The sequence below is a fragment of the Aedes albopictus genome, chromosome 3, assembly GCF_035046485.1.
Source record: "Aedes albopictus strain Foshan chromosome 3, AalbF5, whole genome shotgun sequence".
Classification (NCBI taxonomy): domain Eukaryota; kingdom Metazoa; phylum Arthropoda; class Insecta; order Diptera; family Culicidae; genus Aedes; species Aedes albopictus.
The window spans coordinates 439220763-439234979 of NC_085138.1; positions in this window are offsets into that span (position 1 = coordinate 439220763).

The following is a 14217-nucleotide window of genomic DNA, read 5'->3' on the forward strand; positions in this document are numbered from 1 at the left end:
GGACGGGCTTTTATACCCGACCTCATTTTTGTTTCTTCTGGGGGGTGGATATCCGAAAACAGGTGGAACGATATCTCATAGTCGCAATATTTGAGCAATTACGAGATAAAAAAGAGTTTTGGACAGTGAGTCGTGTTTTTGCAGTAATAAAAATTGTTCGCACCAGCAGCGGATGTTTACCCCGACGATTTGGACTAAGCTGAATGAAAGATGGCATAAGATGTTGTAAGTTTACTCAAATTCATTCTGAATGGGGCTCTGGCTGAATGAAATGTTTACTGGGTGAATGTTTTTGATGTACATGAGGTAAGGTGAGCTAATTTGAGTGAAAGATTTCGTTTTGTGGCGTCTGATTATTACAAGAACAACTTATTAAGGCAGCGAAGGAGCTTCTACTGTCCAGGTCATCTTTGAACCAGTGTTGGTAAAAACTCAAATTCTCAAATCTCATGCTTGAGTTGTTTCACGCGCGATTCTTGACTCGCCAAACTCACCGCCGAAAAAATCATGCATGAGTTGACTCGCGATTTCACTCATTCCTTTATTTCTTGGTATTCTTATTACTTACTTCGATGTTTTAGGATTATATGACAGACCAAAAGCAAACCTATCGTACAACAACATTGAATGCCGTTCAAATTGATTTGGGTTCGTTTTACAAGCGAACGAGATTTCGACGCTTGACTCGTGAGAGCGAGATTTTGCATGAAAATCTCGCGCGTGAGAAAATGATTCAGAATCGCGCACGAGTTTGCTCACGCAGGAGCGGTTCATGAGTGTGCTTTGAGTGTGATTTTACCAACACTGCTTTGAACACATATGTTTCGCCATCACCTTTTCATCCTATTCGCTGTACTGTGCTGTTGCAGAGTTACAATTCCAGAAAAGAGCATCTCTTATACATTCTCTAACCCTCCTAAGAAGTTAGGATTTTCGCACCCTGATGGCGTAGTGCACGTTTAGTGTGCCTATATTGATCATATTGACTCCAACATCCTACTAGGGTTAATTGAGTTATATTCTTGAACTTTTTCAAAACTTTGTCCATTCACAGTTAAAAATTGGTGGACTGGTTAACGGCTAGAAATACTTAACAGCAATCTGACGATCCCTGTCAAACGGCGGCACAGCGCTCTAGTCACCTGCATGACCAAATTGCCAGAAAAATAGGAAGGCACACCTACGGAGCACTTAGAGTTGTAAATGGACTTGATTGCACTTAAAAATTGCACCTTTGTTAAAGATTGCGACCAGCTGTTGTGCAACTTGAGTTGAGATTGAGAGAAATTATACCCCAAATATGTAAAAAACCGTCGTATTTCAAAACATCAAACCATTTCAAAATCAAGAAGTTGTCGACTTTTATCAACCGAAATGAGTCCACTAATCAAAAATACACTGCCATTTGGTGTGGATCCGTCAATCAAGTATAATTCGGCACCAACATTTCAAAAGGGCGTAACTGCATTTGGAAGTAATACCTTCTTTCAAAGCTGTAGGTCGTACTGCCTCCCTTACACTCAAACCACCGTGGTTGTCGGAAAGAGGAGAGTTTTTCCCATCTGGTACTTGTTGTGAAAAACATGGAAATCATAACACATGATCCACAGCTTTAAAAGAAGGTGATGATTCCAAAAGCAGTTACGCCCTTTTGAAATGTTGGTGTCGAATTGCAAATTGATGCAAGATTTAAGAAGAAACATCACTACAGTATCTACAAAAGGATTTTACTGATTTCTCCAGGAGCCAATGAATATTTTGCGCTCCCAGTTTAATTAATTCTTCAACAACATTTACTTCAATCATTACCTTAGCTCAAACAACACTTCAGAGGAGAATAAGCTTCCTCTTCCGCACTTCCCTGTGGTTGATGACAATGGATCAATGTCCACAAAGCCGAGGAGCAAGTGCGACCATATAATTATACTTAGTGCCAATTCTTTGCAAACCTCCTAATTGCTCCTTGGAGCGCAATGTTGAACAGTAAATTTGAACAAGCAACACCGTGCTTCAATCCATCTAAGATCACAAACTAGGCAGACATATATGGTCGAGATCTGTCAAATCATAAGGAAAATCGTGAAAAACGTAAATTGTTGTAGAACAGGAATGTCTTGTGGGAGGTTAGTTTAAGTTCACTTATGGAGAGTGCTTTAAATAGGCAAGATTTCGTGATAAGTTCACGTTTCAAACAGCTTTCTTTGCATTGTTTTGAATCAAAATTATGAAAAACATTAACTTATAGGGAAGTAGGGGTGTATTGGGCCAATTCATTCATTTATTTAGTTCAACATCAAATTCATGATAACACAGAATCAACAATTTGCCGCCATAATACTCGATTTGCAGCTGCTGCTTTCCAACGTCGGTCACGCCCAACGTTCGCCAGATCATGCTCCACCTGGTCCGCCCATCGTGCTCTCTGCGCTCCACGCCTTCTTGTACCAACCGGATGGTTAGCATACACCAACTTTGCGGGGTTGTTGTCCGGCATTCTTGTAACATGTGTTGCCCACCGTATCCTTCCGGCTTTAGCCACTTTCAGGATGTTGGATTCACCATAGAGTGCAGCGAGCTCGTGGTTTATCCTTCTCCGCCACACACCGTTCTCCTGCACGTCGCTGAAGATCGTCCTTAGCACGCGTCGCTCGAAAACTCCGAGAGCTTCTAGGTCCTTCTCGAGCATCGTCCATGTCTCGTGTCCGTAAAGAACCACCGATCTTATTAGCGTCTTTCTTCTGGAGCCCGTAGTAGGTCCGACTTCTACTGATGATGCGCCACCGTATTTCATGGCTGGTTACTGTCAGACGTTAGCAAGGATCCGAGGTAGACGAATTCTTCTATCACCTCGAAAATATCTCCGTCTATCGTAAAATCGCTGCCAATGCTTGCCCTGTCTCGCTCAGTCTCACCTACCAGCATGTAATTTGTCTTAGCCGCATTCACCACCAGTCCGACCTTTGCTGCTTCACGTTTCAGGCGGGTGTACAGTTCTGCCACCGTTCCTAATGTTCTAGCAAAAACATCCATATCATCTGCAAAACAGACAAATTGCGCGGATTTCGTGAGCTGTTGAGCCCGGCTCGTCGCATCACACCTTCCAGCGCGATGTTGAAGAGTAGACATGAGAGTCCGTCACCTTGTCGCAGTCCCCGGCGAGATACGAATGAACTGGATAGTTCACCCGAAACTCTTACGCAGTTTTGCACACCGTCCATCGTTGCTTTAATCAGTCTAGTCAGCTTCCCAGGAAAGCCGTTTTCGTCCATGATTCTCCATAGCTCTGCGCGGTCGATACTATCGTATGCCGCTTTGAAGTCGATGAACAGGTGGTGCGTTGGGACCTGGTATTCACGGCATTTCTGGAGGTACCCTAGAAGTGTCATAGTGAATGAATTTTTGAAAAATATTGAACCGGGCCTTCACAGTTTAAAACCGAAGTTTGTATGGAGAACTCGAGGTGTTCAATTGATATGTGCATCAGAAGGCGCTGTGCATATATTTAGGCGTTAGACAATAACAAAAGTAACCCAAATACCGACAACGCCTAAACTATGCACGACACGTTCTATGGGGACGTTATCCCTATGCACATATCAATTGAACACCCTAAGTTCTCCGGTTTTAAACTGTGAAGGCCCGGTCCAATATTTTTCAAAAATTCTTTCACTATGACACTTCTAAGGTCCCAAACCCTTGTTTTTTTTTCTCATCCCAAAACACCAAATTTTGAAAAATTTTGTTTCAGCAGTGTAATAAAGGAGATACCGGAATTGATGACTTAAACATTTTTTACATAAAGTAGCATACTTTTTTAATGTTTTTGTCTTGAGCATGCTTTTATATAGCTCAATATCTCAAAATATGTCTCCCAAGCAGCACACAAGTTACAAATGAGTATCGACAGTGCAGGTTTTTAGTTGGACACGAGTCATTTTCAAGTTATTCTGCCTTTGATTTAGAATTATACGAATATAGCTCCTGTACAACCAAAAACCTATGCTGTTGATACTTGTGGCTTGTGTGCTGCTTGGGCCATGTCTTAGGGGAAAACAGTAAAATAAAGCATTTTTGTCATTTTTTGGTAAGGAGTTGTCGCTATTGGATCCCCCGAAAATTTTTACATAAGAAACACTATTTTCAGTAAGTTGAAAACCCGTTCCTGCATTGCGTCTGTTTTACTTTGTTGGAAATTAGTCACTATGCAAAAAATGGATGTACCCTCTTGGTTTATTTATAAACCAAAGCTTCCAGATGTATCAGGTGTTGTCACGAAAATTCTCTTAGAATTTTTCTTGCAGAAGTGGCGAGCAGATCCCTTCCGGTGTTGCTTCCGGGAAGACTCGCAGATTTTTCCAGGATTTATGCTGCTTTTTCCGGATTCGGAGTTTGTTTTGGGATTTCTGCAGGAGCTCATTTCATTTATTTGGTATAACATCAAGCTCAAGATAAAACTCAATTAACAGTATTTCTCCACAATGCACGGTTAGTGGTTACCGCTCTCCATCCTCGGTCACGCCCAATGCTCGCCAAGTCACGCTACATCTGGTTCGTTCATCTTGCCCTCTACGTTTCACACGTTCTTATGCCAACCGGATCAGTCGCGAATACCAACTTTGCAGAGTTGTTGTGCGGCATTCTTGCAACACACCATGCCCACCGTATTCTTCCGGCTTGGGCCTCCTACTGGATGCTGGGTTCGCCGTAAAGTGCAGCGAGCTCGTGGTTCATCCTTCTCCGCCCCACACCGTTCTCCTACACACCGCCAAAGATCGTCCTTAGCACGCGTCGCTCGGAAACTCCGAGTGCTTGCCGATCCTCCTCGAACATGGCTCATGTCTCGTGTGACCACCGGTCTTATTAGAGTCTTGTACATGGTGCACTTGGTGCGTGGGTGAACTTTTCAGGACTGCAGCTTCTTCTGGAGCCCATCATCAGGGCACTTTCTCTTTCACGGCTAGCATTGTTGGCAGCCGTCAGTAAGGATCCGAGGGAGACGAATTCCTCCTCCACAGGTATCCCCGTTTATCGTCATATTACTACCTAGACGTACCCGGTCGTGTTTGCTTCCGCCTGCCATCATGTACTTTGTTTTGGGCGCATTCACCAATCTTTGCTGCTTCGCGTTTCAGTCGGGTGTACAGTTCAGCCAGCGTTGCAAATTTTCTAGCAAAAAAGTCCACGTGGTCCGCAAAACAGACAAATTGACCGGATTTTGTGAAAATCGAACCCCGGTTGTTGAGTCCGGCTCGTCGCATTACACCTTCCAGAGTGATATTGTAGAGTAGGCATGAGAGTCCGCCACCTTGTCGCAGTCCCCGGCGAGATGCGAATAAACTGGAAAGTTCACCGGAAACTCTTACGCAGTTTTGCACTCCGTTCGTCGTTGCTTGAATCAGTATAGTCAGCTTCCCACCAAAGCCGTTTTCGTCCATGATTTCCCATTGCTCTGTGCGGTCGATAATGTCGTATGCTGATTTGAAGTCGATGAACAGGTGATGCGTTGAGACCTGGTATTCACGGCATTTCTGAACTCATTCGTTTTAGGTGAAGATGATCTGGGATAGCACTTTGCAGGCAGCATACAAAATGGTGATCTTTTGGAAGTTCTCACATTCCAAATGGTTGCCTTTCTTGTGAATGGGGCAGATAATCCCTTCCTTCTACTCCTCCGGTAATTGTTCAGTTTCCTAGATCATGACTATCAACCGGTGCAGATAGGTGGCCAACTTTCCGGGGCCCATCTTGGAGAGTTCAGCTGCAGGAGTTTATACTGATATTTCTCACGGAGTTTGTCCTATGACTTCTTTCAAAGATTTTCCCACACTTTTCCTGATAGTTGTTTACGGGATGCCTTGCTGTGATTCCAAAGATTTGGCGGGATTATGCCCAGAGTTTTTGCCGGAGTCCCTACAGAAAATTGTCCTAGGATTCTACTGGGGCTTCGTTTTGAAATTTATTCAATAGTTACTGCTGGAGTTCTTGATGGGGTTTTCCAGGTATTTTAGTATACCTTTCGTAAGAATCTACGAAATTTCCAGAGAAATATCGAAGGAATTCTCGTAGAATCACGCGAAAAACTTCGAAAAGAAAAGGAAATAACTTGTGGGGAATTCTAGGATGAACTCTGAAAGCTTCTTATGAAAATCCCGTGAAGAACTTCGGGAGAAAGGGTCCTAATTATCGGGGCCCGTGGCGCAGTGGTCCACACGTTCGCTTCATAAGCGGATGGTCATGGGTTCGAACCCAGCCCCGGCACTTGCAATTTTTCGTCAGTTGCTCTTCCCCCCGAGAGCAGCTGGCACCTGACCCTCTTCGGAGCATATAGCTCTAACGGACCCGGAATTTGGATATCGGCGAACCGCAACTCATAATGGACCCCCAATCGGAAAACGAACAGCAGCCAAACATCAGCATCATCGTGCTCTTCTACCATGGACAAGGTAGAAGAGTGAAAGAAGCACAAAGGCAACCAGTTCAATAAAAGTAGTAGAAAAAAGGATACATTTAGGTGCTGTACAAAGTGGAAGTGCAGCGTCCAATTGGAATCGTTTAAGTAGTACCCTAGTGGACAAAAGGGCTGTAAATTAGGTTAAGTGATTAAGAATAAAAAAAGGGTCTTAATAATTCTGGGAGAAACTATTACAAACAAACCACTAAGAGACTAAGAAACATCGCTGAATGAAATTTGGGATAATTTTAGAAGAATTTCCGCGAGAAAATCTGAGAGTAGCACCGGGAAAATATCTGGAAGAAATCATGAGAGATATTCCTGCAAAAACCACGCATATAAAAAAAAAATGATGTGAAGGAAGAGTTCTGATATAAATCTCAGGGTCAACACTAAGAAATCCCCGAAAAAAAAATCATTTCAATAATCTCGGAAGATACCCTGAAGGAAACCGCAGAAATTCAGAAAAAAAAAACTCTGGGAAACCTCAATACAAAAATTCCTTGACAAAATAAAGGAAAAATTCCGTCAGGAATTGTGGAATATTAAGTTCAGTAAGAAACTATCATAACAAAAGATATCATAACAAAAATCATGAAGGAGATTCCAGGAAAATACTTGGAAAGAATTTCGGGAATAATCCTTAAGGCGAAACTGGATCCATTTGCTCACTTTTTGGTTTTTGATTTTTTATAAAATAGCGAAGCAATATTTTCAAAATTGGTTTCCGTGCTCATGTAGAGTATGGATCAAGGTATCTCATGAATTTATCGCAGATGGAAAATGTTCTTAGTTTTGGCAGAAACCATTTTGCAACAAAATTTCACAAAAAATGGTTTCTGCAAAAGTGTGAAGAATTAGCTGCAGTTAAAGTTCACAAATAGAAAGAAATTTAAAAAAAAGTTTCTGCAAAAACGAAAAACGTTTTCCTCCTGGAAAAAAATCAGGAGATACTTTGATCCATACTCTACATGTGTACGAAAACCGAAATAGTGCTTCGTTATTTAATAAAAAAATCAAAAACAAAAAAAAACGAGGAAATGCTTCCAGTTTCGCCTTAAGGGGTGTATGTAGTCATATTTTTTTCAAATTCTTATTTTACGTCATACACAGTACAATTGAGGGGCCCAGAATTAAAGGGGTGTAAGTGACCATTTTGTCGATTTTGAGCTGAGCATATCATAAAGTTCTTCATATTTCAAGCTTTCAGGAACTTTTTTAAGATTGTTTCTACGACGAATGGAAAAATTACAATAAATCAGAGAAAATTATGTTGATTTTGAAACTCCATACATTTTGTATGGGATGAAAAATTGGTCAAAAACTTTAAACCTCATTTACCCCTTTGCTTCTAACCCCCTCAATGGTTAATGTGTAAAATCAGCTTGAGAACATGAAAAAATTGTACTAATTACCAAAGTTATAAAATTTTCTGTAAAACGTATTGTGTGAAACTTGTGTACAGTGATAGACATTCGTTTAGCCGAGGCTAAAAAAATTTCAAAAAAGTGTCAGGAAACTCATACAAAAGATTTTATGATAAAACTTTTTTATCGTAGTGATAGTATATCTAGTACTGTTTTATAAAAATGTGATACATCACACTTACATATACACTGAAACAAAAACGAGGGTAAAAACCCTTTAAATGTCATGTTTTGCCTAGACATTCGTTTAGCCGAATTGAACATTTTTTAGAATTCCATAATAAAAAACTAACAAATTTCGAAAAATATCCAACAAAGTCATTTTGTATGGTGACCTGCATTATAGATCGACTTGAAAATCATGAATTAGGTCGTTTTTGGAAGTGTTGCCATATTAATTTTGCATGCATCTCATATAAATATGTCATAATATTGTAAATGTTTCGAAATTTAGATTTGATGTAATTATTTTTATCGGAAGTGTTTCAAAAGAATGCAATGAAAGTTTCATGACCATAGCAGGTTGAAAATTTACGAAAAACAATGTTTGTAATATAAAAAAAATAACGCAAACCATCAAAAAATTACGTATTTAAGGGGCTGTCCATAAACCACGTGGTCATGGGGGGGGGGTTTCGGCCAATAACCATTTTGTATGGATAAATAAATTTTTTTGTATGGACTAATGACCACGCAGGGGAGGGGGGGGGGTTTTGAAAAGTCCCAAAAAAAAGGCCGCGTGGTTTATGGACAGCCCGTAAGTATTGTTTTGATGAAATATTATGGTTTCACTTGCATAAATCACAGCGTTTGCTACTATTACGTCTTCTGATAGCTCCCAATATCTTCCAGACTGTATTCTGGCTGAAACAACATACATTGGACGGCTCATATTTCGAGAAATGGCACCGAACGTATTCAAATTTCTAGCATTAACTACTTGTTTCATAATTTAGACATTCTTTTCTAATAAATCATGTTAAAAATGAATGTGGTTCACAACTAAGACTCATTTATAATACATTTCTTGAGATTGAATGAAAGAAGCCAATTGTTCGACAATATCTTGCATTTTTGTATGAGCATCTGCTTTTAAATAAAAAGGGTACAAAAATTCTGACACTACTTGCAGTTCTTTCACTTAGCAGTCATCTAACCCATTTAGTAATGCTAGTATCAAACAGGTGTACTCCACAGGCATTAGGTCACGTCTTTACTTCAATGCAGAACTATTTATTTTATCTTTTATCAATCCCATTTTAAAGTTAAACAACAAAAAACTAGTATACTTAATTTTATCATGACATTTTATGCAATAATTTGAACATTTCTAACAATAATTCTGTGCCATATTTTCAAAACTGCTAATCTAGCTTACGTTTGAGTGTTTACAGAAATCATTTTTCTTAAATAAATTTGTTTATCGTCGCTTCTGAGGAATTCCACGGAGTCATGTCAGTCGATCCTGAGCGACCATTTCAAAAATATCTGAAACTTTGCACAGTTTTTCAATTTCATCTAAATCGTCATTTTTCGATATCAAACCTTCATATTCACTCACGACTAACTTTTCAGAAGGGTGTATGCTAAAACAGCTCAAAAATATTCTAAAAGCTGTACAGCAAAAACGGATTTTTCGATTGTTATGAATTTTTCAGCAAAGTTAGATAACTAAATGATGATTCCTTAGAAAATATACACTGTAAAAAATTTATTTTTTACTTAAAAAAAATATGATTTTTGTCACAAAAACTCAAATATCTCAAAACCCTATCTTTTTACCAACGTTAATTTTTTAGGGGAAATGGCCCTTTATATCAGCTATCTACCATAAAATTTTGGTGATGGTAAACTGATAAACAAAAAAGTTATGACATTTCAAACATTTCACAATTTTTACATTTAGTAACAAAAAAAATTTTTTTTCTGTGTAAATTATTTTGAGAATTATTTTTTGATGCTGATTTTATTGTAAAGGCTACCGCCTGAATTAAACAAGTTGTTTTCATGATACTTTTGTTTGATTATTCATAATTTCTGTAGTATCTATTTGAAACTTAGACGCGATCCAGTGTTTTGATCAAAAATATTGAGTGTCATACTTTTTATTGTACGTGACTGGTGAAAAAATCCCTTGATAGTGTTGAAAAGCTGTTGATTATAAGAAAAATGGAATTAAACTTATTTTTAAGACAAAAGCTGTATAATAAAAGTTTTATATACGCGTATACGTCTAGTTTATCTTCAAAAAAATACCTCTTAGAGAACAGACTTTATGATCGGAAGAATGCGAGTAACTTCAACAACAACAAATGCATGAGAGTTACCTACCACGTGAAAATCCATCGCCCAGTTCACACTACCCCCACCTGGTGGAAATGTTTCACGAAATACTGCGATGTGCAATATCGTCATCAGAAGGCGCTAGTGTGAAACGTCAAACGCAAAGAAAAATGATGGGCACTCTTCTGGTTATGAAAGCCACAACCAAGATTCAAAATGATCGTTAAAGGCGTGGTCAATGAAAATTTCGTCAGTGTTACGTTTGTTTGTCTGTATACATACCATGACAATGCTCACGAAAAAGCAAAAAAAAAAATACTACCGCTATGGATATTAAATAGTAAATTTTTTCTTCAGCCAAGCAAACAACACCAAACTAGTCAGTTAAAACTAATAAGTGATTTTGTTTATTATAATCTAACGAACAACATGAACAGTCGCTTTCTCAAAGGTCTTCAACTCAACTCTCTCTTGTAGACCGTTTGATGAAAAAAAAAAATGATCAAAGGAGTTACGAAATCTCACCGAAAGCACCATAGATAATCTGAAAGAGACTGGTTATGCCCAAATTGAATCCAAATTTACGCATTTGCACGTCCTGCCGTCTAGACTTTGACAAACGAGCCATCTGTATATCATCGGTAAAGCAGGGCGTAGGAAGTTCGAAAACGACAACAACTGAGAAATTGCCAGAAGTGCTAAGTGCAGAGAGTCATGTCACCGTACCATCAGCGACATCAGTTTAAACAATCAATCACGCCCCTTTTCAAAAATGCTTTGATATATACTTCAACATCTATACCCATTTCAATATTTTTAACGTTGCAAAACACGCTTTCAACATTCATTTTGAAGAAGAGGGAAAACACTTGTCCTCAAATGTAACAGCAAATAATGAATAAACGACTAATGCGCGGAGGGCGTGATAAAATCGGAACATTACTGTACATATAATATACATAATACATAATAAAAACAGCTTGTTTTACTCACGCAAGGCCATTAACAATAAAATCAGCATCAAGCTGCGATTTCCGGCCGAAATAAAGGCAGGAACAAATCTCATTTTCTTCTTTTGTCACAGCGCTCGTTGACTCGTTAAGGGGGAGGATGATAAATAATAAATGTATTCGATGGAAAAATATCCAAACAATTAGGCAACATAGATAAACTCATCGGATTTATTAAGAAAGTTTCTGTGGAACTCGAATTACACCTTAAATTTGTTGATTTTCTTGAATATTTTATTTGTGCCCCCCTCAAAATGTTGAATTCCGACCAAAATTTTCCGAGGGGGCGGTGACATAAGAGAAAATCGAAATTTGTATTAGCCTAATTTACACTAAAAAAAAATTATTACTAAATGTGAAAATTGTGGAATGTTTGAATTGTCATAACTTTTTTGTTTATTAGTTTATCATCACCAAATTTTTATGGTAGATTGCTAATACAATGGACCGTTTTCCCTAAAAAAATTGCGTTGGTAAAAAGATAGGGTTTTGAAATATTTGAGTTTTTGTGACAAAAATGATATTTTTTAATGTTAAAAAAGATTTTTTTTCACAGTGTATATTTTCTTAGGAATCACCATTTAGTTATCTAACTTTGCTGAACAATAAAATCAGCATCAAACTGCGATTTCTGACCGAAATAATTTACACAGAAAAAAATATTTACCAAATGTGAAAATTGTGAAATGTTTGAAATGTTATAACTTTTTTGTTTATTAGTTTACCATCACCAAATTTTTATGGTAGATTGCTAATACAATGGACCGTCTTCCCTAAAAAAATTGCGTTGGTAAAAAGATAGGGTTTTGAGATATTTGAGTTTTTGTGACAAAAATGATATTTTTAATGTTAAAAAAGATGTTTTTTTCACAGTGTATATTTTCATAGGAATCACCATTTAGTTATCTAACTTTGCTGAAAAATTCATAGCAATCGAACGAACCATTTTGGCTGTACAGATTTTTGAATATTATTGAACCATTTTCACATACACCCTTTCGAAAAGTTAGTCGTGATTCAAAATAAAAATTTGATATCGAAAAATGGCGATTTAGATGGAACTGAAAAACTGTGCAAAGTTTCAGTTCAATAGAAAATCATGAATTAAAAAATTTCCTTAATTTTGATGCTGTTGCTTGGAATCGCTCTTCTCCTTATCGGGACATTTTTTTATAATATTTCTCTGAATTTCACAAATAAATAAACTTTTAAGGTCAATTATCTTCCTAACACGTCATAAACTAAATGCCTTAGAGTATATCCTCGAAATATACTCACGAAATTGCAAAAAAAACTATTGAAAACCAATTTTTCATTTTCCTCGGCTAAACGAATGTCTAGGCAAAAAATGACATTTGAAGGGTTTTTACCCTCGTTTTTGTTTCAGTGTATATGTTAGTGTGATGTATCACATTTTTATAAAACAGTACTAGATATACTATCAATACGATAAAAAAGTTTTATCATAAAATCTTTTGTATGGATTTCTTGACACTTTTTTTGGTCTCGGCTAAACGAATGTCTATCACTGTATAACTGAAGTTTCAAGCTGTGTATAAAAACATATGTAAATTTAGTTAAAGTGAAAAGTGCCTGAAACCGCCTGCCCATATGGTCTTACAGCCTTCCAAGATATTGAATACATTCTGGTACATAATGTAAGAAAAATCAAGCTCAATTGAAAGTTGCAAGATTTGTTTCCCTTTGTTTATTGCTGAACTAATTACAGATCTTTATCCAAATAAGAATATCCAAATCATCCCCAAAACGGAATTCTCCATTTAAAACGAGCTCCCTGCAGTAACGATATAGGACTCAGAATTAAAAACAATTCCCAAATGTACAGACTCCCTGCAGCGACTATCATTTCAAAAGCAGATCTACCTGCATCCCGGAAAACGCCTGCTCATCCCGCCGGACAAAGTCAACATCATTGTCTCAAAATGTCGTCTTTGCCGTCTGCCTTGTTCCTCGCGCCCCTCGCCAGGACAGTGGGAGAAAATCATCTCTGTTTAATTTTCAGATTATTTATTTTGTTGATTGATGTTCCATTTCTTGATGAAAAGACGAAAAACTTTCAGGATGCTCCTTCCGGTCGAAGCCAACCAGCCGCCAGCCGGAGCTCCAGGAAGCCACCCACGTCCTCGTCGTCAACGTCATCATCTTCCATCGTCGTAAGCTCTTGGCAACTCTTGAGAAGTTGTTCTCGTTTACCTCCTGCTGATATCAATCAAATTAACTATCATACGAAAACGAGATTTAATCTGCTTCGTCAATATTTGCACTCTTCGCACAAACGAAGATGACGGCCACCCGACGGTGATGACGACGACTACGGCGACGGCAACGACCTATAGCGAATCTTTGGGCTGGGTACTAGGACGTGCCAAGCGTCTTGTTCCCTCACCTCTCTGCTTGGACAAGATAAGGCGAATTGTTGTCTGCCTACGCTTCCCTCTCCACACCCCCCCAAAACCAGCATAGTTTGATTACAACTCGGACACATCCCGGAGATAATTCGCTGTGCCATTCAACACTCTAAAACACGACCGAACGACGATGCTCTCCCAGCACATGTGAGCCAAATCTTTATTGCGTCGGGCGTCTTTTGTTTGTTTGCCGGGACAAGAGGAATCGCATCCGAAGTGCCAAGAAATTATCAGTCCCCTACCCCTTTTCGACACGCGCCCCCATATGTAGCGTAGCTATAGCAGTACCTATGTAGTAGAGGAGGTTCATTACAACCGCAATCAACTGCAGGAACAGAGAGTGTTGATTGCCGGTGACCCTCGGGGCCTCTCCCCCAATCTGCAGGAAGAAAAAGTTAGTGCTTCAAAAATTTGAGCCAACGAACGAAGAACTTGGGGCCGGGCCGGGGGCCGACAGAATCGACCAAGACACAAAGTCAAAACTGCGATAACATTGTGCTCGTGGTTCGAAGTTCGTCTACTCGAGGATGTATTGTGTTGCTGTGCACGAGGGGTAGGGGAAAGGATTCTCATTCTTCACTATTGTTGCTTTGTCGTTGCTTGGGCCGTTGTTGCTG